Genomic DNA, 25,498 nt, shown 5'->3' on the forward strand with positions numbered 1-25,498 from the left:
GTCAGAAGCTATCTTTCTTTGAATTTTCATGTATCACACTTTCATGTAAGAGTGTGCGTGTGTGTGTATTTATTTATGTATTTAAAGAGCTTCTTTCAAAAGCCAAATTCTCCCTTGGAGACACATCAAGTGATCTATCTATCTATCTATCTATCTATCTATCTATCTGTCTGTCTGTCTGTCTGTCTGTCTGTCTGTCTGTCTGTCTGTCTGTCTGTCTGTCTGTCCGTCCGTCCGTCCGTCTGTCTATCTACCTAAAGAGGGGGAAACATTAGGTAAACTAGTATTCAGCTTATCACTTTAATTTGAGAGTTATATGGCAGAAAAGCATTAATGTTAAGCCTGTAAAAAGACAAGATGGATTTATTTTAGTAAATTGATATAGAGATCCAACATAAGCCTAAGACTCAGCAAAAGTCAATGGCAGGAGATCACGAATTGAGACACCAAAATTTAAATCCTAAACTAAACTCAACTCATAGTTGTTAGCTACTTGCTATAATTTCATTAACCATATTTAAATCAGAAACTAAAAGGATCTTTTATTTAGCAAAGCATATATCAGACGCTTGAATAGATAAAGTGCCAGCTTTTAAATCTCTGCACTGGTGATGACACACAACGCAGCTTCTTAAACTCGATCACTGGCAACTGTGGTAACAGATCCACAAACTGGTGGCTTCCGTGGTACAAACTAAAATGGCCTAGCAGCAAAACGAAAAGCAAAATGATAATTTATAACACCATCCCAAAGATAATACTATGCAAGATAACTAAACTAAGAGATTTCTTAACTTCAGGAAACACCATCTACTCATAAAGAAAAACTTATCAAAGGCAGAAAAAGAAAATGAACCCCTTCTACACTGTGGGGTGGGGGTTGTAGGAATACTTTATGCTGTCAGAGGGTGCATTGTAAAGCCAGTGTAAAGTCTTTCTAAAAAATTCCCCACTGCAAAAGTCATTAGGGGGAAATATCTACGTAATGTTAGGCTGAGGTTTACAAGATCCTTCCTGGATCTTTTGTCAGGAGGTGCGTCTCAAATGGCAAGAGGTAGACAGATTAAAAAAGAAAGAGAGACGGGGGGCTGAAATAAGAAATTATTTGTAGACACATAGATTGGCAATTAGGCTAACCACCTCAGCTTTCACACAGTGCTTCGGGCAAGTTTACTTAGGCCCATTGAGGCTGCACGGTTATTTTACTTATGCCATGTGTTATAATTTGAGTATTCTTCTTAAGTATCTTTTAATTTGTGTTATTGTTTTAATAACATGTTTTTTTCTTTTTATTTTACTGTCTTCTGAGTATCTTTTGGGGTTTGGAGATAGCTAGGGAGCATGTTTATCTTCTAACATGCACAGTACCAGGGATAACAGAGGGAGATCGAGAGGATGATAGAGTCAATGGTCTTTCACTTCCAATATTTTTTATATCTTTTAAGTGAGCAATGTGCACTGTGAAAGCTTCATAGTAATGCACACTTGATTACCCTGTCCAATGCTAGTATTCTATCCTCTGAGTTATGGACATTTATGTACAAAGTAAATTTAAATTCAAACCGTTAACAGTTCTTGTTATTTAATTTAATAAGCACTCCAGCAGTCATCTTTAAGGAGTCAGCCACAGAAGATAGTTGAATTTTAATTGCTTTCATTTTACAAACATAGAATAACTGTCTGTTTTTGAAGAAGCTAGCCCTCCCCGCTGCAATCTCTTCCCCTTGGTAAGCACTGAACAACAGCGTTCAGTGTTTAAAAGCATCATTACTCCTGAGGCCTGCACAATGCTGCTCTCCAGTCAGGTGTGCCCTTGAGTTGGCCTCTCTCCGCCTCTTCCAACTTCTCCTTAGCTGTGCCTAGAGGGGGCGGCAAGGCTGGAAACTGAACCGTCTCATTACCTCGACACCTCCAGGTAGCACAGTAAGCCCACTTCAAAAGGCAAGGTTGAGTGGTTGTGTCAGGCTTTGCCTTTTTCAAATGCATTTTTTACAATAACTGCTTATTGTAAGGTGATGTTTGAAATTATAGAAAAACAAATGAAGTGCACGTCCCTGAATGGCTTCAGGTCAGATCAGAGAAGACTGGAATGGCATTTACAGGAATGATATTGTGATTAACAGCTCTCTAGGGAAATAATGCATTTGTTTTGACACTTTAGAGTTGCTTTTCATAGGTAAAACTACTGTTCAGTCCTGACATTTCTGACCTGCAGTGACTTTATAAGATGAACAATATTGGCTTGGTCCTAATTTTACGACAAATAAGCAGAGTATAAAACTTGCTATAGATTTCATGTATGGCATATATCAGTCACAAGGTTGAAATCTTCTCTCCATTGAATGGCTGGACTGAGAAGCGGTAAACATACGCACCATATGAACTGATAATTCTGTAGGATAGGATTCAGAAGCAACCAAAGGAAACAAGAGTATTATCAAATCAAAATGAAGTTAGGTTGAAGATAATAACCTCTTGTTACAGCCAAAAAATTCAGGAGGGATAGACAATTATGATGAAAATGAGAGCAAGTACAACTGAAAGTAGAAGTTAAGTTTGAGTCTTTTTTTGTAAAAGTTCTGAGATTACTAACTTTGTGTTAGTTAGGTTTTTATGGCAAATCCAATCATTTTTCTTTGATACACCTAAGGTTCCTGGTAAAGATTTTATTTTGTCAGGAGTGCTGCACAGACTGGGCCTAAAAGCTGTTATCACCAAGTACCATTTGAAATAGCGCCTGACTCTAGTAAACTTCACTTCATTCGACCACTTTTGTTTTGTTGTGTAAAACAAATGCAAAGAGCAGAGAATAGAACTGGTTTTGTAAATGTGAAAAATACTTAATGGTGAAAACTCAAACAGAGCAGAAACTCAGTTTTATTAAAGACAAGGTGATCAAAAGGTACGAGTGCCACTTCAGCAGACTACTGTGTTTTAAGTGTCAGCAAATGAGTGGCATGAAAAAATAAATTACAGCCTCTGCACCTTATTTGTCTGTAGTGATAGGGAGAGCCAAACATGTGGTATTACAAGGCCTGAATCTCTGAATCTACAAGGCAGAATCAGTGTTAGAATTAAACTAGCCCTCTGCGGTGGGCTGGCGCCCTGCCCAGGGATTTGTTCCTGCCTTGTGCCCTGTGCTGGCTGGGATTTGCGCCAGCGGACCCCCCCATGACCCTATGTCTGGATATAGCGGGTTGGACAATGGATGGATGGATTAAACTAGCCTTAAAAAGTACAGTATATCCACCTTAACAAAAGGATAAATGTTTGTGTGTCTCCGACATTCCAAAAGCTGGCACATCACAAACATTTTTATAAATGGCATTGCATTTGTCATTCTTAACAGATGTTGAATCACAAACACTGCTTTTTACATATCCATGACTAAATGGCATATAATCGAGACAACAGGATTGCATGGTGCATTGCAAATATTAACACTGAGGTCTAAGTTGATTATTTAGATTTATAATTCATCTTAGATGGGTAGCACAGATAGTCTGTAAATACAACTGAGTATTCATCCACACTTTTATTGTGTCTAGCCATAGGGCCAGACATCCATGTTCTCTGCTGGGTCACCTACTTTCAAGCTTCCCAATGAAGCAGTTTGTACTTTCATTCAGCCCAGCTCTCAATACTTTACAGAGCATTCAGCACACATACAGGGCAGGCAGTTCCCAAGTAGTCCTGAGCTTCGCATGATATCTTCAAGACTTCTCCTGCTTGTCCGTTTGACACTCTTTATGTCTGGTTTCTTATTCCACATCTTAACCCTGGTCTGAGCAATCTTGGTTACCTCTAGCTAGATCAATAACCACTCATATTCTGTACTTTATTGTTTTGTTTTTGCCCAAAATCTTCACTCTGAACAGCCTAAGACATGGCAGTGAAAAAATGCACCCAAGCTATGGCATCTATCTACTGTATTTATCTATATCTGTATATACTGTATACCTACATACACACACTCACACACACATATGTATGTATATATATATATATATATATATATATATATATATATACAGTTGATATATATACTGTATATATGTACAGTATATCTATATCTATATATACACATTTATGCTTTCTCATGTCCATATGAGGAAGGATCCATTCAGTGATGCACACAACCTTTACCTGCAGCTTGCCCTAATCCTGGATATTTAAAAAAATAACAAACATCAGAAACAGCCTTCTAATGGGAAATATTGCTGTAAAAAGTACCACCTTTCCCCTTAAGTGACAACCAGTAACAATGTTTTAAGATCAAACATTGTATTTTATTCAAATTCCACACACATGCTATGTGCACACTACTACATTTTCCTTAAAAAACTGTGTTTTTTAAATAAAAATGATCTCCGTCCACAGCAGTCTTTTCACATTGTTTATGAAAGTAAGTCTGTCCACAGCAACACAACCCAAAATACATTTTCTGTAGATGTTTGCCTACATCAGGCATACACACATCCGCAGACAAATCCTCAAAAGGATGGTAATTTCTGCCACAGGATTTACTGTAATCTAAAAAACATAGCAACAGGATTATTATTTGACCTTTGTGCATATATGCAATACAATTTAAGTAAGTAACACAAGTACCATGGAATGCAATTCCTCTACGTTTGCTATGTCTGAATATAATTTTCTTGTGTGAAGGGTGACCAATCAGATAATGATATGTTGCAGTGAGCAGGATCCAATCAGAGAAGGGTAAAATAATAAGCACAAGCAAATCAGAGTGAAATTTGAATATGAGTCTACGTTTTCTCCCACATTACAATGCCAAACACGCCAGGCATTTTCAAAAGTACACAGCTGTCCAAACAGAATTTTCAAAAGTCTCCATTTTCAGGAATTAAAAATACAAGGGTAATATGAACAAAAGGTAAAAATGGGGTCTACTGTATTTGTTTTTAAAAGAAAATGTAACAGTGTAGATGTAGTCACAGACAATACTGTGCTGTAAACTTTCAGTACAAATCAACAGCATGGATGACATTGACATTCAGAACACACTTAATACATCAGCAAAGCAAAGCTCCTGTTTCTAAACCCAAAGCTCACAAATGTAATAATACTGAGCAGTATTTAAATTTGACATCAACAATATGACAGATCAAATAAACAAGAGTCTTGTTTATCAACTTAAAATTATTTAGGATATATAAAAAACATCTTGCTTGCAACATATCTTGCTTTCTGTTTTAGATATGGTAATGGTTGTGAAATGCAACCATCTATACCATCACCAAGTCTCACAGTCCTGGGACAAGCTTTAATGGTTGTCTATCACACTCACACTGACGTGCAGTTTTATTGTAAGTCACCAGCAAGATTCTGGACTGTGTGAGGAAGACAGAGTGTATTAACCAAGCCCACGGGAGCCTGGAAAGCATATAATCATACAAAGAAATCACTCAAGCATGGACAATGCTGTTTTTCTGTTCTGCACTAAATGATTTAAATGTACTGTATTTAAAACACTTGCATGGTTCAGCATGAGTTTATGCACATACATCTTAATTATACTTTAATATAACTTTAAATTATTTAAATATGTGTTGAAATATTTAAAGTAATCTCGAAGTCACTCACAGATATCTGTGAATGTTATTTTGCCGTATAAAATACAGTACAAAGATTGTGCAAGTGGAAGAAGACATTGAACAATGTAATCATCTTAACGTGGTGTAAGTAGGTGAGCAATTCTAACACAGAGATGAAGGTGTTGTTTATTGGCTTGAGGAAAATAAAAGCTTGGCATAAAAAGAAAAAAAATGAAAAATGGACCAGAAGGTAAGCAAAATCAAGAATCTGAGACAAAGAAATTCAGGCATGGTTCGGTAACAAAAAGGCCAAAAAGATGGTAGAATTGAGTCAAGTCAGCACAATGAGTGGAAAGTAATGGTGTAATGCAACAATACAGTTCAAATGACCAGTAATGATGATGTTATCCAGAAATAATATGACCATGCCATAAAACACAAAATGGTGGTGCCTGCGAAAAACAAAATAACATAAAATTTACAGGAAATTATAGCAGAAAAGGCAAATGAACGAGGCACCATTTCATCTGGTTTCAGAAGTTAACATACTTGACAGACAAGCAGGAACCAAAAGTGATCTTCAGGATCAAACTCTTCCTAGTACATCAAACATCATACTTGACTGTTATTTTCTAGAATCCTAAAGTTTTGAATTTTGTATTTAACATCTTCATTCATATGCACATGTGAGGAGGCAGTTTCTCATTACAGTAAGAGTAAGTCCCCTACATGCGAATGAGTTTCGCTCTGAGAATTCGTTCACAAGTCTAATTTGTTAGACTGGCCATTGAACCTTACTCTTATTCGATGTTAATTAATGTTGATTTATTTTGTTTTATAATTGTGTCTTTCATTTTTCTATTCTTTAATATGTAAAGCACTTTGAGCTACTGTTTGTATGAAAATGTGCTATATAAATAAATGTTGTTGTTGTTGTTTGTAAATCCAGCAAAGTCAGCCTAGACACCCAACAAACACAATGCAACCCCCAACACTCAACCCCTATAGAAAACATTTATTTATACACTAGAAAGTGCTTTTAAAAGTTAATATTTGTATTTTTGTAATTTCTAGTGCATTTTAACAACAAACAACTGAAAGTCATTTTTTCTTCCCATTGTTTTCCATCAAATGATCTGTAGACTCGCTTACCACTAGTGAACGAGCCTACATATGCAAATCTAGCATACCTCTCTGTCCTCAGCTATAATCGAAAAAGCATGTTATTTATACTGTATTAAAAAAAGTTAAGATTTTTACTGTGAGATTTTTGAGACCCTGACACCTTCCCAAATGCGCTGTGTGCCAAAGCTCCGTTAACTCTGGCAGGGATTGCTTGTCCGCCACCGGTGCAACTGCAAGTTCAGAGGCTTGCATCTGTTACCTACTGGTTGGTGCAGGGAATATTTAAAACTGGCTGCTGATTTGTCTGTGTGTTCACTTTCTGTATTCTCACTTGTGCATGAAGTCTGTCTACTCTTTTAATCTGATAAGGGAGTGACTGCAAGATGACGACAGCGTCACTATGTGCATGCTGGGGTTCCTGAGAATGCTGAAGGCACATCTCTCCTTAGATTACTTTGAGATATCAAGAAAAATTATCTTTTTTTAGAAATCTGGATTCACCTTCTTCTCTCTGGTGCAAGTCCATGACCCACATATTATTTACGTACAGCAATTTTCCATTGATTTCGAGTGCATTTAACAACAAACAGCTTTTTTTTACATGTTTTCAGTCAGCTAATAGTCAGTCTCGGTAGACTCACTTACTGCCAGCGAGTTGGCATATGTAGCAAAAAAATATGCCCAATGAACCATGTTCCTTGTTCTTGTCCTTGTCTTTAGAATCCTGCCAAAGGTTGAACAGCTCATGTTATACGAATGAGCAACGTTGAACATCTTTTCGCCCCGCTCTACTCTCTCAATTATTTTTACTTTTGTTTATTACCTGCCACTTCTTAGCATTACATCACCGCTGCTTTTACATTTAATTCTGGACATCTTGGACTTGAAACAAAGCAAGATACAGCTAAAAGCACAGCCACTTGTAGAGGATGCACATGACTGAGAATGTAAGCAATAAGAACATAGGTTTTGCGCTCCACCTAATGGCAGATACACAGCCTAACTTGTGAGCTACCTTGAAATTTGAAGTTACAGTTCAATTTTTTAAGTTTCACTATTTGAAATATTTTAAATTATTTTTTTAATTTATTGGAAATACACATTTGTATTGCAGCAAAAACTCAAGTGAATGGGTATTAAATTGGACATGTGAAAAATGGAGTGCATGTTGGCATCTTAAAAGAGACAGGACCAGTTTTCTTTATAATTTTGGAAAGATTAATAAATCATAGTCCCAGTTAGTGGGATAGAAACCTCAGGCACTTATCCTTCAGGTAGGTCCCTTGAAAAGACTTTCAGGAAATGCACAGATTACACAGCAGAACAAACTTCCAGGAGCTTTAATGTAATGGCATTCGAAAGTGGACATGCCCATGGCTGTAGCGCCAAAACATTCTGGATAATTTGGCAATGATAACTCAATGTTTGGGTGGTGCTAATAAAGTCCTAATTAACTTGTTCAGTCTATTACTTTCTAGATCGTACCCTAAGTTTAAATTTAGATAAATACCTAATCTTGCACAAAAGTATTTTCAATATTAAAATTCATGCCTTGGGTTAAATGACCAGCAATGGCTGTAGCGACTGTAACCAATGCGGCCACACCCAAGTCTTCAATACCTAAAAATGTTGGCATCTATAAGAAACAAAATCGAAACTCTACAAAAGTAAAATAAATTTTCAAACCTGCAGTAATATTGCAGCGGAAAATTCCAGAGTATCATGCTAGCCTGGTAGTTTACACCATTTATGCTCACTGTTTTGTGTACACTGTCGCTTTTTTTGACAACAAAACGTCCAAATGTAGAACTACTCTGTCCAGTCATCTGCCACAGTTCCTGTTACATTACTGTCCATTAAGCAAGGGGCTGTGCAAATATGGATAATAAAAAACACAATAATTAACATAAAATTTACAGCCATTGTATCTATATAAACGATTCTAGGTGGAAACAGTTTCCCACTTATTTATTTTTTCATTACGATTTTCGTCAGGTATCTGTACCGTAACCAAGATGAATCTATCAGGTGATACACATACACGTTCAGGCAAGGGGTATGTGCAAAAGTTAACCAGTAAAAAATGCACTCACGCACATCCACAACCAATTGTAGTCCTGCACAGTTCTGGTGGCACAATTATTTATTTATTTTAAAAGTCGCCCTTCACCACTGACCACTCATCATAAACAACTAGAGCTGTACACTGTCTATGTTAAAATGATGATAGCCTCCAGTAAGCAATATTTGATGAAGACTACAAAATGTGAAAAAAAAGTAAAAGAGATAAATGTTTTCCTATTCTGATAGAGTTAGGGGGTGATGCCCCACGCCTGCATCCAATGGGTTCCAACCCCTGCTGAGATACTTTGTAGTTTGTAACCATGGATGAAATTAGGCAAGTGAGAAAACAATAACAAGTCTACAGTGCAAAAGTGTTATCGCAAAGTAATAAATAATAATTTCAATAAAACAGTTCAATGGGGCATTCAATAAACATTTTATAATTAAAATTCATTCCATCATCGTATAGTTGATCTCACCATCAAACCTCTCATCTTCTGTGCTCTCAAACACTCAGTAGACATGACATGCCACAGAACTTGGCCTCCTGGGTTTTTCCTCTCTTCCACCTCCTTCAGTACCCACAATGAGTGAAAATAAGCCTTTCATCTGCCTTGCTCCTTACTGCAGTGTAGCATGTTTGACCATGCTCTCCGGAACAGCACTCCACAATCACAGGAGACATTCACAAGACTGATCCACACATCCAAGCACTCTTCTTCTTATTCAGTCCCCCTCTCTTTAAACTATTAGTGCAAACACTGCGCTACTTGCCACCTGGATCTACTAATGAGTGACAGCTGCATTGGTTCCTTGATGCAATTGGTTCCTTGCATGTGCACATTTGATTACCCAATTCCCCCACTGAATGCTCCGTGTCAGGATATATTGCATTAATCTCCATACCCATGCTCACAGACCTGAGTTGCACCAAATAACCTCACAGCTCTACCATCTGTTACTGTTATTCCTATAGCTCTGTGACATGGAGCATCACACAACTCCAAAGGCAATGATATAAAAATAAATAAATAGGACTGAGTCAAGTCACTACATGCTGTGAATATAAGCAAATAAGTTGGCCAAAATGGGTAAACAGGCCTAAAAATTAATGAAAATCTCACAAGAGCTTTACTGGTCAGCCTCTGAAGCATGCCTTCCTCCAGGCAGCCTGACCCCAAACTCAAACAGAAGGCTTTAAGGCCTGCATAGGTCCAAAAATGTGGTTTAACCAGTCAAAAATACTTCAATATTCAAAAATGCATCAAAATGGCTTTCAAATGAGAGGAAGCCATATATCCACTGGATTGAGGAGACGAGAAAGACTAAAAATCTGTAGAAAAGAATAATTTATACAAACAAAAGTGACCACACAAAGGCTAGGTATGGGAAAAGACACAAAAAATAGACAAAAAGACAATACCTAAAAAGGCAAACAAAAATCATCCGGAAACCATAAACACAGACGCAAGAAATCCAATTACTGAAAAAAATCCAACAATTCTCACAGATACTGAACCTCCATCAACTCTCCTCCACCTGAATATAAAGGTGAAGGGCAGTCCCCCAGAAGAAACATTATAGTAGCCCATTCTCTTGGGGTTCGACTGAAAAAAACACAAGGAATGCACATTTAAGGCACATGAACACAACAATTAAACAATATGCACATAAAACATTATTGGTAAAAATACATTAAAATAAAAACACAAATAATAATTCAAAATAACAAAAAAACAACCATTAAGAGACAGAATAACAAGCCAGTGAATAAACTCTGACTTAAACACGGCCATTTCAGTGCATGGCTCCACAAACACATATACAATTCAAGCTATTCTCGTCTGTGCATACTTTCACTCACATAAATTAAATCAATTTAATTCAGTAATATTTAACTCTTTAAATTTATAAATCATGCATTGTATGTAAATGCACCTTTTAAATATTTTTCTAATTACTTTCTTCTTTTCAATGATCGTAGTACAGAACTAGCCTTAGAAAACACAAACTGAAAAAAGTAGTTAGATAAATAATGTTCAATGCCCTTAATAAAAAATGAACAGTCTCTCATAAAATTATGTGGGAGGGAATGAAAAAGCAGGACCTGATGCTGTAGGCACTGACTTAATAAGTTTTTCTCAGTAATTTGAAGTCTGTATTTATTTTTTATTTATTTTCTCAGCAGGAGAAAAAAAAATGATAATATTATAAAACTATTAGGCAATGGCAAAAAAAAGTGAGCTGTGCAATTAAGGACAGTTTGCTTTAGGGAGGTTTCAATGATTATTCTGCCTGATAAACTTGTTAGACAACCAAAGATTGTTATGTTTGAAAAGAAGATTCTGTTTTTTTAACTTTTTAGTCTCTCCCTGACCATAAATGAATAAAAAAAAAGTATATCAGTAGTTGTTCATCTAGTCTGAACACTAGTTTTTTTAGTATTTAAATAAAAGAGTTGGTGGGTTGACAGATTCCTTTTTTATGAATGAATGAGCACCTTGTGGAAAACCGCAGACAGACAGATGAGTAGTGACTAAATAGATATATACCTAATGAACCCATGTAAAATGGAAATAAAGGACATATATTTAAAAAGGTAAGGGAGAGAGAAACAATAAAATCACATCAAAAGGCCAAAAATCACAATATGTATCAACGACTCTGAGGCTTCATTTAGAAGTGTGATAATCTCTTTGTAGCGGGGAGAGTAGCCACCATGCTTTGCTTACACACAGTGTTCTACCATTCTTTCCTTTTTCAGTCACTCATTTTGCCACCTATCCACAAACTGGGAACTGTTGGCTCTGCCTCTGAGTCAAATACTGTACAGCTGGGTAAAGCCACCAATGCATCACCTGACCTCATCCTTCTAGATATTTCCACCTTCGACACACTTGACCATCACATTCCCCTTGCCATTCTCTCTGCTGTTGGCATCACTGGAACTGTCCTTTTGTGGTTTAAGTCTTACCTGTTGGGCTGATTCTACTGTGTGTCCTGGTGAGGAGAGATTTCAAGGGTGCATCAGGCAAGCACAGGGCTGCTGCTAGGATCAGTAGTGGATCCTCTTCTCTCTATACAACAGCTCGCTACGTCCTATCTCCCAGTCCCATTAGTAATCATATCAGTCCTATGACAATCATATGCAGCTGTATCTTTCATTCTCTCCAGAGCATTACATAGTATCAGCTAGAATCTGAGCACCATCTCCGGCTCTATCTGTCAAAGGCGGACCTTCTTGTTATCCCATCTCGTCGGTCAGTTCAGCAACCCATCTTAGTTCACCTCATTACCAATGACACCTGCCAAGTCAGTACTCAACCTTGGGGTGGTGATTGATGACCAGATATCCTTCACTGGCCATTTGGAAAATGTCTCTTGTTCTTGCAGATTCATTCTATACAACATCCATAAGATCTAACTCTATCTGATGAAATACAGTATGCAGTACAACTTCTGGTCCAGGCTTTGGTTTTGTCACATCTGGACTTCTGCAGCTCTCTGCTGACAGGGGTAATGGCATGTGTTATCAAGCCGCTGCAGATGATTCAAAATGCATCAGCCTGTCTGGTGTTCAACCAATTGATTGGGGCATATGTCACTACTCTTTTTAGATCATTACATTGGTTCCCTGTAGCAGCACATATTAAGTTCAAAACCTTCATGTTTGCTTGCAGAATAGTAAATGGGTCAACACACATATATATGGAGACAAATCTGCTGATGAACAGCGTCTTGTGATGCCACCCTTGCATGTTATCAAATCTCAATCCAGACTTTCTTATGTGCAGCTACTAGCTGGTAGGAGGAGCTCCCCTCCTCCAATGGAATTGCTGACTCCCTCAATGTGTTTACTGAGTGTTTGAAGACCCTCTTGCTGTCTCACTGCTCATCCACCCTAATAAAAGGACAGGCATATGTCTGTCAATCCAGTTCCTACATTGATTACTTAGATTTCACCCTGTCTTAGATGGGTAACACAGCTAGTTATTATACACTCCAATTAGCCTTTAAAAAATAAAGACATCTTTTTTTAACAGTTCTTTTCATTGTATGAGAAAGGCTGAACTGTTAATTTTTCAGTTTGTACAAGGTGTGTGGAATAACATAAGGAAACAAATAAAAGGGTGGAAGAATACTGTATGTGTTTATTCACACATTTTCTAAATAGGTTGTAGATAGGCCCTAAAAATGGAATACACAATACTAGGTGCAAAGCAGTAACCATCCCACGGTGTACACACACCTATACTTGGCCAGCTTATTATTGCAATTTAATTTAACTTACAAGTCTTTGGGTTGTGTGTGAAAACTGAAGTGTTTAAAAAAATAATTTGGAAGAATATGCGAACTTTGAGCCAGGAACTGAATAATGGTCTCTCCAATACAAACCACTGCTCTACCTAGGCATCGATGTTGTAATATTTATAAGAAGATTGTTTAGTTTAGATGACAAAATTACAAATAAAAATCAAGTCCATTAAAAAAGAAATATCTTTAGAACTATTTTGACTGTTTTAACGAATGATTATTCTTTCCATGAAGCGGCATGATGGTACAGATTATGGTGCTGATGACTCACAGCAAACAGGTTAGAATGGTGGTCTGAATATGACCTGTGTTAAGTGTATGCATCCCTTGTATTCCTCCATGAGTTTTTTTTCTATGAGTGCTCCAGCTTTCCTCCATCAACCCAAACACCAACAGGTTCTAATAATCACTGATTCTAAATTGGCCGCTTGTGAGTATTTGTGTATTCCTGATGGTGTCCAGCAATAGACTGACAACCAGATTCTTTTGATCGAATTTAGCAGGTGATGAGTGTGTAGAGAAGAGCTAAAATCTTAAGGGAGAAAACAAAAGAGTGTTCATACTCTGTTGCTTGAGCACTATTCTCTTGTGAGTCTTCCCAAAAATTTCTGAAAAGCTGGACATATCCATCTTTTATAGCATAATTGACATGATGTCACAAGTCACTCTGCAGGTACATCATGGGCCTTGCAACTGCACCACATCATAATATCCAGACACACAAAATGGTGGTATCCATAAAACACCGTACATGTACTAAAATATCAGTAAAACATATTAAAAAAATATGAAGTTGAGTGGAACTCAATGAGTCTTAACTTCTATGTGCTGAAACCACTTGTATCACATGTGGAATGGAGTCTTTTATAGAAATGGACTGTTTTGAACAGTTTCCTTGTGGTTTACAAGCCGTCATACGTGTACACAAAGTGATTTTCAGCTCTTGAAACGTGCTATTGTGAATTCAGGTTACCTTCAACTCTAACTCAGTGGCCACTCAAAATACTGTGGTAAAAACAGTTCTAAATGATGAAATCCCCAGTTCCCTTATGGTTAAGAACTTTTTGGCTGGTTTACCAAGTGTTCAACATATCAAACTCACTTTTTGATATCTCCTTTGACATTAATTGGGTAAAAACTGAAGTTGAGTGGAACTCAAAGAGTCTTAACTGCTATGTGCTGAAACAACTTGTATCACATGTGGAATGGAGTCTTACAGAAATGGACTGTTTTGAACAGTTTCCTTGTGGTTTACAAGCCGTCACACGTGTACACAAAGTGATTTGCAGCTCTTGAAGATGAACCACCACAAATAGCATTAATTTAAAAAAATTATATAAAATAAAAACATCCCTAACAAATACCTAATGCTGACTAAAGCAGCCACGAGAGGCAACCTCATGTAGACCTGTGGTCTTATTTATAAAATTTTGTGTGACTTCAAGCATGAAAATATATTCACATCAAAAAACACTTAAATGCATACACCAAAATAATCTGGCGTACACACATTTCTACACAATTTACCTTTTATGAACCACAATCAGTGTGTGAATGTGCATACATGAACGCGTCTCAAGCCCTACATTGTTGCCATACTGAAATAACTATACATGAACTGTGCCTTAGAACCTCGTACATACAGTATGCAATCACAATGCTGCAGACCTTCAATGGCTGCTAGAGCAGCCTCCCACCTAATGCATCCACACACCACTATCTGTACGTCATGGAGGCTCTGGGGTCGGAGAAAGCATCTGAGCGGTTAGCCTCTATCACCTGGCACATGTAATGACATGATTACTGTTACAATGAATAGCACAGGCCACATGAAACACTGAGTGTTCAGTCATTTATCTTATCAGTTAGCCAGCCATCAAGTACAGCACCTTCAGCAAGTCGTCTGCCAATGTTACTTTGTCTCAAAATAAAATATGAGTTGACCCAGGCCTCCAAGCCATTCAGTCTCATCTTGGCATCAGAGATGACTTGTGCATTAATGAAATGTCACTGCTTGCAGTTAGGAAAAGCAGTGACACTCTTGCTTGGTGCCATTATTGCAATGAATGCTGTGGCAGATTTACTTTTTGTTGGTATGCACAACCAAACCATACGAAAACTGAATGCGGATCCTCGCCAATCAGTTAATGGCCTCCACAAGAGCCGGCATGATGTAGATAAAGCTTGGCTAAGATGTTCCTGACCTGTTGGCCAATTCCCTAGGTTTGGTGCCTGTTTCCAGAAAGCCAACCATTGTGACACTGCTAAATTCTAGATCCCAGCGTTAGAATCGTGTATACTCTAATTTATGTGCTGTCATTGTATAACTAAACATTTGCATTATTTGCACTTCTTGTCAGATGCTATACTATATGTATACTACTAGCTGTGTAATCCCGTGCTGTAAAAAACACAGAGTCCTAGAAAGTATAGAAATCATCAGAAAAAAAACTGAAATGTAGAGATGTCAGGTAATTGAATGGAACTACTTTGTGCATCTCTCTCCTAGGAGGTTTCGTGTTGCCAACATGCTCGCATCGTTTGTGCATTAGCGGCTAAGCAACTTTCTTTCTTCTGAGGTTTCCTTTTGCCAGCGTGCTCCCCTCACTTGTGTATTAGCGGCGGGAGAAAAAGTTAAAGGGATACCATTTTGCCAATGTGCTCACCTCGCTTCTGTATTAGTGGATAAGTGAATGACTCTTTCTTCAGAGGTTTTGCTCTGTATCCTCGGAGGTGGAGGCCTTATCCTGACTCCACCTCTCACTTCTGGGCTGGACAGACAGACAGACACACTTTCACGCATAGACGTTACTAAGATACTACGTTCAGTTACAATAAAGCTGAATCTGAAAAGTTCTTTAGTGCAAATACCCACCATCTTAAAAGAGAACTAAAATATAACCTGTACTTTATATTCATCACTTGTGAGGTTTGTCACATCAACGTACATCCATCCATCCATTATTCAACCCACTATATCCTAACACAGGGTCATAAAAGTGCTATGAATTGCACAAGTTGTTAAGCAGGTTTGGCTTGATCAACGGTGTTGTCATTTCCCAATTTCTCCAAAGAGTTGTCTACGCTTGGGTCAGAGTTGCCGTAAATAGTTTTCTTTTATAAACCCTGACCTTTATGCAGGAAACTTACATACTCCCATTTCAAGCCTCTTTTTGCTGTTGGTGTTGATGCTATCATCGGTAAAAAGTATAAAACCAAAATCCTATTATAATTCTATTAATAGCCATTAAACATTATATTTGTAAGATCCAAGCAAAGCTAGATAACTGCATCAAAGAGTATGCCAAACATTTCTTATGTATTGTGAATCACCTTGTGTCTGATTCTATTGCTTTATCCCAAGTTTTCTGCCCTGCTTTATTTCATGGCCAGTTTCCCTAACCTAGAATAAACAACACTGACGACTTCATGTAATTGACAGATGGTGGAGAGGTGTACGTAGGATATAAGAGGCTGAATGGTGTTGTCTGTCTGCCGTTACCCAAAATTGGATTTTTCTTGGAAGAATCTCAGCAAAACCACTGACTCACTGTGCTGCTTAGAGCAAAATGTCTAACTGTAATCATCACATGAAAGGTGGAAAAACAACCAAGTCTGCAAAAGTTGTTAGGTGTCAAGTTCACACTTTTACATACACAATGTATGCCATTTTAAGTGAGATTCAATGTATGAAATATGTAAAGTTTTGCTGGAAAGTATCAATACATGGAAACAAAAAAAATACAAAATCAACTTTTTTGGTATTGTAGTGATCCACCTAATAACTCAATTTCCATGAGTCCAGCCAATAAATCTTCTTCACTGATTGAGTTTAAAGTTAAATATTGATGATTTAATGCGTAACAATGCTCATCTGCATTTAGAGTGAGTAAGAATTAAAAGAAAAGCAAACAGAAGCATGCTAATTCTAGTTACAGTATACAAGTGAGCTGCATTTATGCACTTTAATACATGTCGGAATACATGTTGCCAGAATAATATACTGTATGAACAACAAGAGCACTTTCTATATATACTGTGTAAGATTAAAATCAACTAACTGGAAAAAGAAACAGTATATATGTTGTCAGGGATGCCAAGGGCAACGACCCAGCCGGGACGCCGTGAGGGACTGGATGTGGGTCTAAGCCCACCCTGGATCACGTGGGGGCCGCCTTCCTGGTTGCTCTGGGGGCCACGGGTACAGGGCATGGAAGCTCCACCCTGTAGGGGCCCGTGGTCACCGCCAGGAGGTGCCCCAATGCCTTGGGGACCTGTTACCCCAGCACTTCCGCCACACCAAGAACTGCTGGGGGGAAGAATTAGGACGGCGCCCGGAGAGCTGCCGGGAGGACAGCCGGCACTTCCGCCATGCTGGGGCGTGGCCAGAGGAGGAATGCCGGGAACACCTGGGGCTCATCCGGGGACTGTTTAAAAGGGGCCGTCTCCATTCATTCAGCGCTACAGTCGGGTGGAAGGAGGACAAGGCAGAAGAGAGTGGAGGCGGCCCGAGAAGAAGGCATTGTAGCCAGGACCGAATGTCATTTTGGGGTTTGTGCACTTTATGGACTTTGGATTGGGTCTAAGTGACCATTATTATATTTGTAAATATTGTAAATAAACGTGTGGTGGTATTTTAACAATATGTCCACCTGTCTGTGTCCGGGTCGCGTCCACATCTGGCGTAGTCGGCATGATGCTCCGCCTGTTTCAAGGCGGGGACCTGATAATATCAAACTTGTTGTGGACGGCCCGGTGCAGCAGGGGACCCCACCCACGTTCCGCGGGTGCTGCGTGCACACAGCCCCGCGGGGTAAAGGCCCCCACGTGATCCAGGGTGGGCTTAGACCCACATCCGGTCCCTCACGGCGTCCCGGCCGGGTCGTTGCCCCTGGTATCCCTGACAATGTTTTAATTAGAAATATATACAGTATGATTCATGACAGCCTCATTCCTACCCTGCCAAAACTCTGGGCTCTCCTTGACCTTGAATTAACTTAAATGGGTATGAGAAAGTTATGATGTGTAACACAATAAGGTGAGAGTTACTGGTGAAATATAAATATGATATTTCACTTGCCTATCCCTTCTTTGCCACCTTTCATTACAAATTGCAATTATTTTCTTACTTCCAATGCTCAAAAGGTAACTCACAAGCCAAATGTGGATCAAGGTATATTGGCACAGCCTTACAGCCCAGTATTTGGGATACAGGCAGATGTTTGATAAAACAATCCTTTAATGTTTAATAAAATAAACAAGGTTTATTAAGACAAAACTCCAAACTAAAAACTGCCCGCAGTTCCTACAAAATTGCTAGACGCCATTAAGGCTCTCTTTTTCTCTGGCAATACGCTGCAAGTCTTTTAAGCATAATGGGTAAACAGTTCCTGAAAAGTGTGATGAAAGTCCACATTTGCTGTTGAGTATTGCTACTTAGCATGTGTTAAGTCCTTCGGGGCCTTTCTTTATGGAAATATTGTACAAAGTGCCCTGCTGGCCGATTCAAAGGAATATGCTTCTAAAGAACAAATGTCCTGAATATTGTCTACACATTCTCCCTTTGGCTGTATGGGTTTTCCAGTTTTCCTTCAATATCTCCAAACTGAATTTATTATGTTATTAGGTAACTCTAAATTAGCCAGTTACCGTTCAAACATGAGTGTGTTCTCTACAATGGACTGTTGCCATTACCAAGGTTCGTTCCTTACTGGTGCCAGGCCTACAGTAACTTTGAACTGGATTAAGTGGGTTTGAGAATGTCATTTGTTATATGTTCAAATTTCAGACCAGTTTCAAAAACAAAAAGCTATGGTATATTTTTAAAGTCTCTATATTTATAGCTTGAATGCATAAACATATTAAAGAACAAATTATTGTTTATCATGCTTCTTGATGTTAACGCAATGCCAGAGCACAAAGCTATTTTCAGTAATGGATATGACAACTGTCTGTTACATTAAAACCATTATACAGGTTCAGCATCTCACATTTAAGGTGAATTACAGTTACATTGAAAGCTCCTCATCTGGTCACTGACAGTGTGTACAGTTTGCATTTTCTCCATGTCAGCTAGAGATTTTCTTCAGGTAGTCTGATATTCCTTCACAGTGTTTAACAAGTACAGTAGGTTACACAAGTACAGTAATAGATTGACTGAAACTGGCCTTGTCTGATTCTGTCTGGGAATGTACTGTTTTGGAATACCCCATTTAAGTTTAGTGGCTGCATTGTGTCTGATGCTGCTAGGATAGCCTCTTGTTCTCTGTGATCCTGAATTGGTTCAGTAAATGATTTGAAACATATGTCTAGCACAACACGTTCTATTTATTTCTTTTTAACTTTTTTACCTATCCTGGCCTGAGAAACCTAACATTCTACCTGCTCAGCGTTTTTGGCTACACTCCACTCTGCTGTAATAAATGCAACAGTCTCCTCTGAAATAAAACATATTTATCTGTAACAGAATTCTATCTTTTATCGTTAAGATTTTCTGCACTCTAAAAAAAGGGTATCTAGAAGAAAAAAAAAATAATGTCTGTGTACAATTGCACAATTTGCTGAACTGTTTAAAGACCTTGAGGATGCAGTTTAATACATTGCCAGCATCAAATTAAAATTCAACATTATTACCTTGGTTGAAAACAATATTTTCCCCATTTGCATTCTAAAATGTAGTCCATTATATTAAATTCATGACTTAGTAGTACAATATAGAGGAGATAGTGTTGGTTTCAAAATAATTTGTTTAGGCATTTATCTAACATCAGTCATTTAAAAAGAATCAATTGAATTTGTGGGTTTCTTAAAGTACGCAAGCTGAGTGCCATGCTTAGTGAAATATTTATTGACTGAGGTATTTGAAAAGCTAGAGGTTTCTGAACTTTAATTGTATACCTTTCAACATTTAGGGGAATACCTAAAGGAGAATCACACAAACATGGGGGAATTTGTAAGCTCCAAACAGAAGACACCTCAGTTAAGAAGTGAACTGGGGATTAGGTGCTGCAAGGGAATATCTTTACTAATATGCATGAATGAACCCTGTGTTGCAACAAAAGTATTCAGAAAATTAATGAAAAATTTTCATCCATTCTAAATCTGCTTATGCATTACCATGTTGTAAAGATCACACACACACACAGACACATATATACATATGTATACAGATCTACATATATATATATATATCTACATATATACACACACACACATATATATATATATATATATATATATATACATATACATATACATATCCACATATATATATATCCACATATATATACATATCTACATATATTGTCACACACGTGCCCATGGGAGGAAGCTAAAGGGCTTGAGTGAAGGCAGTTTGGATACATGCCGGGATGTGGCAGAGTACACTGACTCTTTTTCTCCCTTGCCTGTAAACCATTCCCGGGGGATTCCACCTGGCTCTTTTGACATCACTTCTGTGACCGAGCCAATGGAAGTCGACCTCACCAGCTCCAGCCCCTCTGATGTCACGTCCAGCTGTGATCCGATGGTTGAAGACCACGTCCTCAATCCTTATGACCTCATTTCCTGTCTCCCCCTTTAAAAAACTGCCCCTTTTCCCTTTTCCCTCAGTCTTGTTTTGGACTCTGTTGTATGCACTTCAGTGCTGATTATTGGGATAAAAACAACTTTTGCAGCCAGGATACCATATTACACGGGTGGCTGCCCCAAACCTTTATCTGTCTATGTCTCGTTTTTGTGACAATATATATATATATATATATATATATATATATATATATATATATATATATATAAACATACACACATACATACATATACTGTATATCTACATATATATATATATATATACTGTACAGTAATCCCTCCTCGATCGCGGGGGTTGCGTTCCAGAACCCCCGATAGATGAAAATCCGCGAAGTAGAAACCATATGTTTGTGTAGTTATTTTTATATATTTTAAGCCCTTATAAACTCTCCCACACTGTTAACATTATTAGAGCCCTCTAGACATGAAATAACACCCTTTAGTCAAAAGTTTAAACTGTGCTCCATGACAAGACAGAGATGACAGTTCTTTCTCACAATTAAAAAAATTCAAATAGATCTTCTCTTCGGGAGCAGAGAATTTCAGAGAGAGAGAGCGCTCGCAAAGAAAAGCAAACAATCAAAAAATCAATACGTGTGCTTTTAAGTTTGCCGGCATTTTTTAGAGGAGCGTCAGTATCTTCTAAGCAAACAGCCTCTGTGCAAACAGCCCCTCTGCTCACATCTCCTCCGTCAGGCGCAGAGAACGTCAGAGAGAGAGAGAGCGAGATTAAAGCAGACCATCAAAAAATCAATAAGTGTGCTTTTGAAAGCACCGCGATAAAGCGGCATTTCTTAGAGGTGCGTCCGTATCCACTAGGCAAACAGCACCTCTGCTCACAGCCCCTCCGTCAGGCGCAGAGAATGTCAGAGAGGGTGAGAGAGAGGCAGAGACAAGCAAACAATCAAGCTCCGCGTGGGATGCATATCTTATAGCATTGAGGAGTTTTAGTTAATATGTAAACATGCTCTGATTGGGTAGCTTCTAAGCCATCCGCCAATAGCGTCCCTTGTATGAAATCAACTGGGCAATCAAACTGAGGAAGCATGTAACCTAAATTAAAAGACCCATTGTTCGCAGAAATCCGCGAACCAGCGAAAAATCCGTGATATATATTTAGATGTGCTTACATTTAAAATCCGCGATAGAGTGAAGCCGCGAAAGTCGAAGCGCGATATAGCAAGGGATTACTGTATATAGCAAAATCCCAGCGCTTCGCAGCGACGAAGAACTGCTTTTAAATTTTTATTAAGAAGAAAAGAAAACCTTTTTAAACTGAGGGAAAATATACCAATAACTATCTGTTAAGGATCTCTTTGTATACCACGTTGTCAGTTCAGCAGTCCGGTTGTAATATGACCAAGCTGTGCACTGAGATTACTTTTGAGAATGCAACGTATAGTTTTATCCAGGAGGAAAGCAATGTTGCCTCAAATCAATGGCAACCTTTTGTAAGGTGTGTCCCTGAGATTTATTAATTGTCATTGCGAAGCAGAGCCTTACTGGAAATTTGAGGCATTTCAATTGAAATGGGAGATCAGAGGGTATAACAGTGATGCCAGGAATACATTCAGAGTGTGGCACTCTGCTTTTTTTTGTGTAGCTGCCTTCACACAGCTTCTCCGCTGCTTTATAAACGAACGCCATATAAGGCCATCGTTTCTCCCTGCTTCGCGGTTCTGTACTGTTTTATTGTTCGTTTATTACAATTCTTATAGTTATTGTGTAGCTATTCGAGACTTACTTTACTGTTCAGGTACCCATTTCCTTTATTTAATCTGTGGCTTGTACGTTATTTTTTGTTCGTTTATTATGATTATAGATATTTTTGATTCCCTTCTTTAGCTGACTGCCTGCTCATATAAGATGCTCCACTGGTTTTTTGTGAAACAGCCTTTACACAGCTTCTCCGCTGTTTTATAAACGAACAACATATAAAGCCATCACCTTGTAAATTGTGTAATGCGTTTTTGAACAAGTTTGATGCATGGAAGTGATCACCCGTACTGCGTTCAGTCAGTTCACGTGAGGTGCTCTCTTGTGTGATGTTGCGATGTCCACGGCTTTATTTAATGTTAGCTAAGACCCGGTACTAAGTTTCTCGCTACAGCAATTTTAACTCCGTTACAAAGTGATCCAAAGTCTCATTTATAACTCGTGTCTTCTCATTAAACTTGTATCTCTCGAAAAAAGTATTGGGCGTTTTTCTTCAGCGGTCTTTGGGAGCTCTTCCTTCTTTTCTACGTACTGCTGTCACAGTCAGTTCACGTGATTACGTGGGAGGCGTGATGATGTCACACGCAGCTCCGCCCCCCACGGCCATCGAGCTAACGTCCATTACAGTATATGGAGAAAAATAGGTTCCAGTTATGACCATTACGCGTAGAATTTCGATATGAAACCTGGCCAACTTTTGTAAGTAAGCTGTAAGGAATGAGCCTGCCAAATTTCAGCCTTCTACCTACATGGGAAGTTGGAGAATTAGTGATGAGTGAGTGAGTGAGGGCTTTGCCTTTTATTAGTATATATATATATATATATATATATATATACTGTATATAGTGGACTATGGCCGGCAGCTTATCCTGGCCAATACCCCCAAGCCACCAGGTGGAGCCCTCCCTGCAACGTGGAGATGCCCTGAATTCCAGCAGGGCATCATAGACCTTGCAGTTTCCCTTCACAGCCCTGCTGGATACCATGAGGGCCACCAGAGGACACTGCAGGGAATGTTAAGGAGTCGTATATTCAGTAAAGCCCGGAAGTATTTCACAGTCACGAGGAGTCTTCACCTGACCCGGAAGTGCTGAGTAATCAAATGAACTGAGGGATCAGAAGCACTTCTGGGTCAAGGACTATAAAGGATTGTGGGAAACCCCAGAGCATTGAGCTGAGTTGGGAGGAAGAGTGACAACGCGTCTTGGAGTGAAGGATTGGATTATTGTATTGTTTATTGTTTATGAGTATTGTGGAGTGGAAGGTGCTCTGTGCACATTATTATAATAAAAAGTCAATATTTTGGACTTTTATCTGGTGTCTGGCATTTGGTCTGAGGGTTCAAGGGGATGATAGCGCCCCCTATCTGTCACAATATATATAATATATATATATCTTGTCACGCCTGGTTGGGCATATATATATATTGTGAGTTGGAGGGCTCATCGCACCCCAAGAAGATACAAACACCCCTGGGAAAACCCCAATCCCTGAAACACATACTACCCTCACATTGCTCCTTACCGTCCGTGCACAGCTGGAACTTCCGCCACACCAGGGAGTGCCGGCAGTCGCTTATTGGGAGGCACCTGGAGCACGTCCTTGGTGATTATAAAAGGGGCCGCCTCCCTCCATTCGATGGCTGGAGTCGGAAGGAAGAAAGACAGAGCTCGGGAGAAGAGGAGGGGAGGCAGACCTAGAGAGGAAGGCATTGTGACAGGCCTGGACTTTGGGGTGAAAGTGGGTTGTGTGCTGTCTTCACTTGTATACAGTAGCTGTAAATAAATGTGTTGTGGTGTTTAAACAATATCTACCTGTCTGTGTCCGGGCTGTTCCCCACAATATATTTATATTATTATTATATATATTGTGACAGCTAGGGGGCGCTATTGTCTCCTTGAACCCTCAGACCACACGTCAGACACCAGATAAAAGTCATAAATGAATTTAATTTCGTAAATTGTGCACAAAGCACCTCCACCTTCACAGTAATCCAATAATAACAACAATAATAATACAAATACAATAAATCCTCTACTCCCAGACGCTTCATCACCCGTCCTCCCAACTCAGGTCAGCTTGCTGGGGTTTCCCACAGTCCTTTTATAGTTCGTACCCGGAAGTGTTTCTGTCCTTCAGTCCACGTGGTTTCATAACACTTCCTGGTCAGGAAAAAACCCCTTCTTTTCTTCATCCCAGAAGTACTTCGTTATTTCCGTTCCCGTGACTAGAAAGTACTTATACTTAATAATATAATAAAAATCCTTGTGCCTTCCTGCAGCGTCCCCTGGCAGCCCCCATTGAATGGAATTGCTGGAACTCGGGGTACCTCCATGTTGCAAGATGGACTCCATCTGGCAGCGTAGGGGTATTAGCCGGTATGAACTGCCGGCCATATACCACAATATATATATATATATATATCTTATATATAAAGCAGACTGTAAACAATACATACAATGTCTTGTATGTATGTTTTCATCCAGTTGACGCTCAGAATGTTTCTGATGTGCTCCGTAAAAGCAACCTACAGCTTTATCATAAAAAATCTGTAGTATATGGCAAGCCGAATTAACATTTAGAGATATCTCAAAATGGATTTTAAGATATCTGGAAATGCATTTTAGATATCTCAAATTGACTTACAGATATCTAAAAATGCATCTATTTTAAGATATCTAAAAAGCATTTTATGATATCTCAAATAGATTTCAAGATATCTTGAAATGATATGCTGTAGATTTTGAAATATCTGAAATGCATTTTAAGATATCTTTAATGCAATTCGAGATATCTTGAAATACGTTCCTGTGCATTTTGAGATATCGCAAATACATTTCGAGATATCTTAAAATAACTTCCTGTGCATTTCAAGATATCTCAAATACATTTTGAGATATCTCAAAATCACTTCCTGTAACATTTCCTATTCTTTCAATGGGACTTCCTGTCTATTTCGAGATATCCCAAAATGAATTTGAGATATCTTGAAATACACAGGAAGTTATTTTAAGATATCTTGAAATGTATTTGAGATATCTTGAAATGTGCAGGAAGTCATTTTAAGATATCTGAAAATGCATTTCAGATATCTCAAAATGAATTTGGGATATCTTAAAATGAGAAGGAAGTTA

General features: G+C 38.5%; 1 protein-coding gene across 4 annotated transcripts in view; it reads left to right on the plus strand.

Annotated features, from left to right (window-relative positions):
• The window catches only part of LOC120539528 (leucine-rich repeat transmembrane neuronal protein 4-like), a 675,682-nt gene that overhangs the window by 384,814 nt on the left and 265,370 nt on the right, over window positions 1-25,498 (plus strand). The window lies entirely within an intron of this gene.

This window comes from Polypterus senegalus, chromosome 11 (genome assembly GCF_016835505.1).
Source record: "Polypterus senegalus isolate Bchr_013 chromosome 11, ASM1683550v1, whole genome shotgun sequence".
In the NCBI taxonomy this organism is placed as follows: Eukaryota; Metazoa; Chordata; class Cladistia; order Polypteriformes; family Polypteridae; genus Polypterus; species Polypterus senegalus.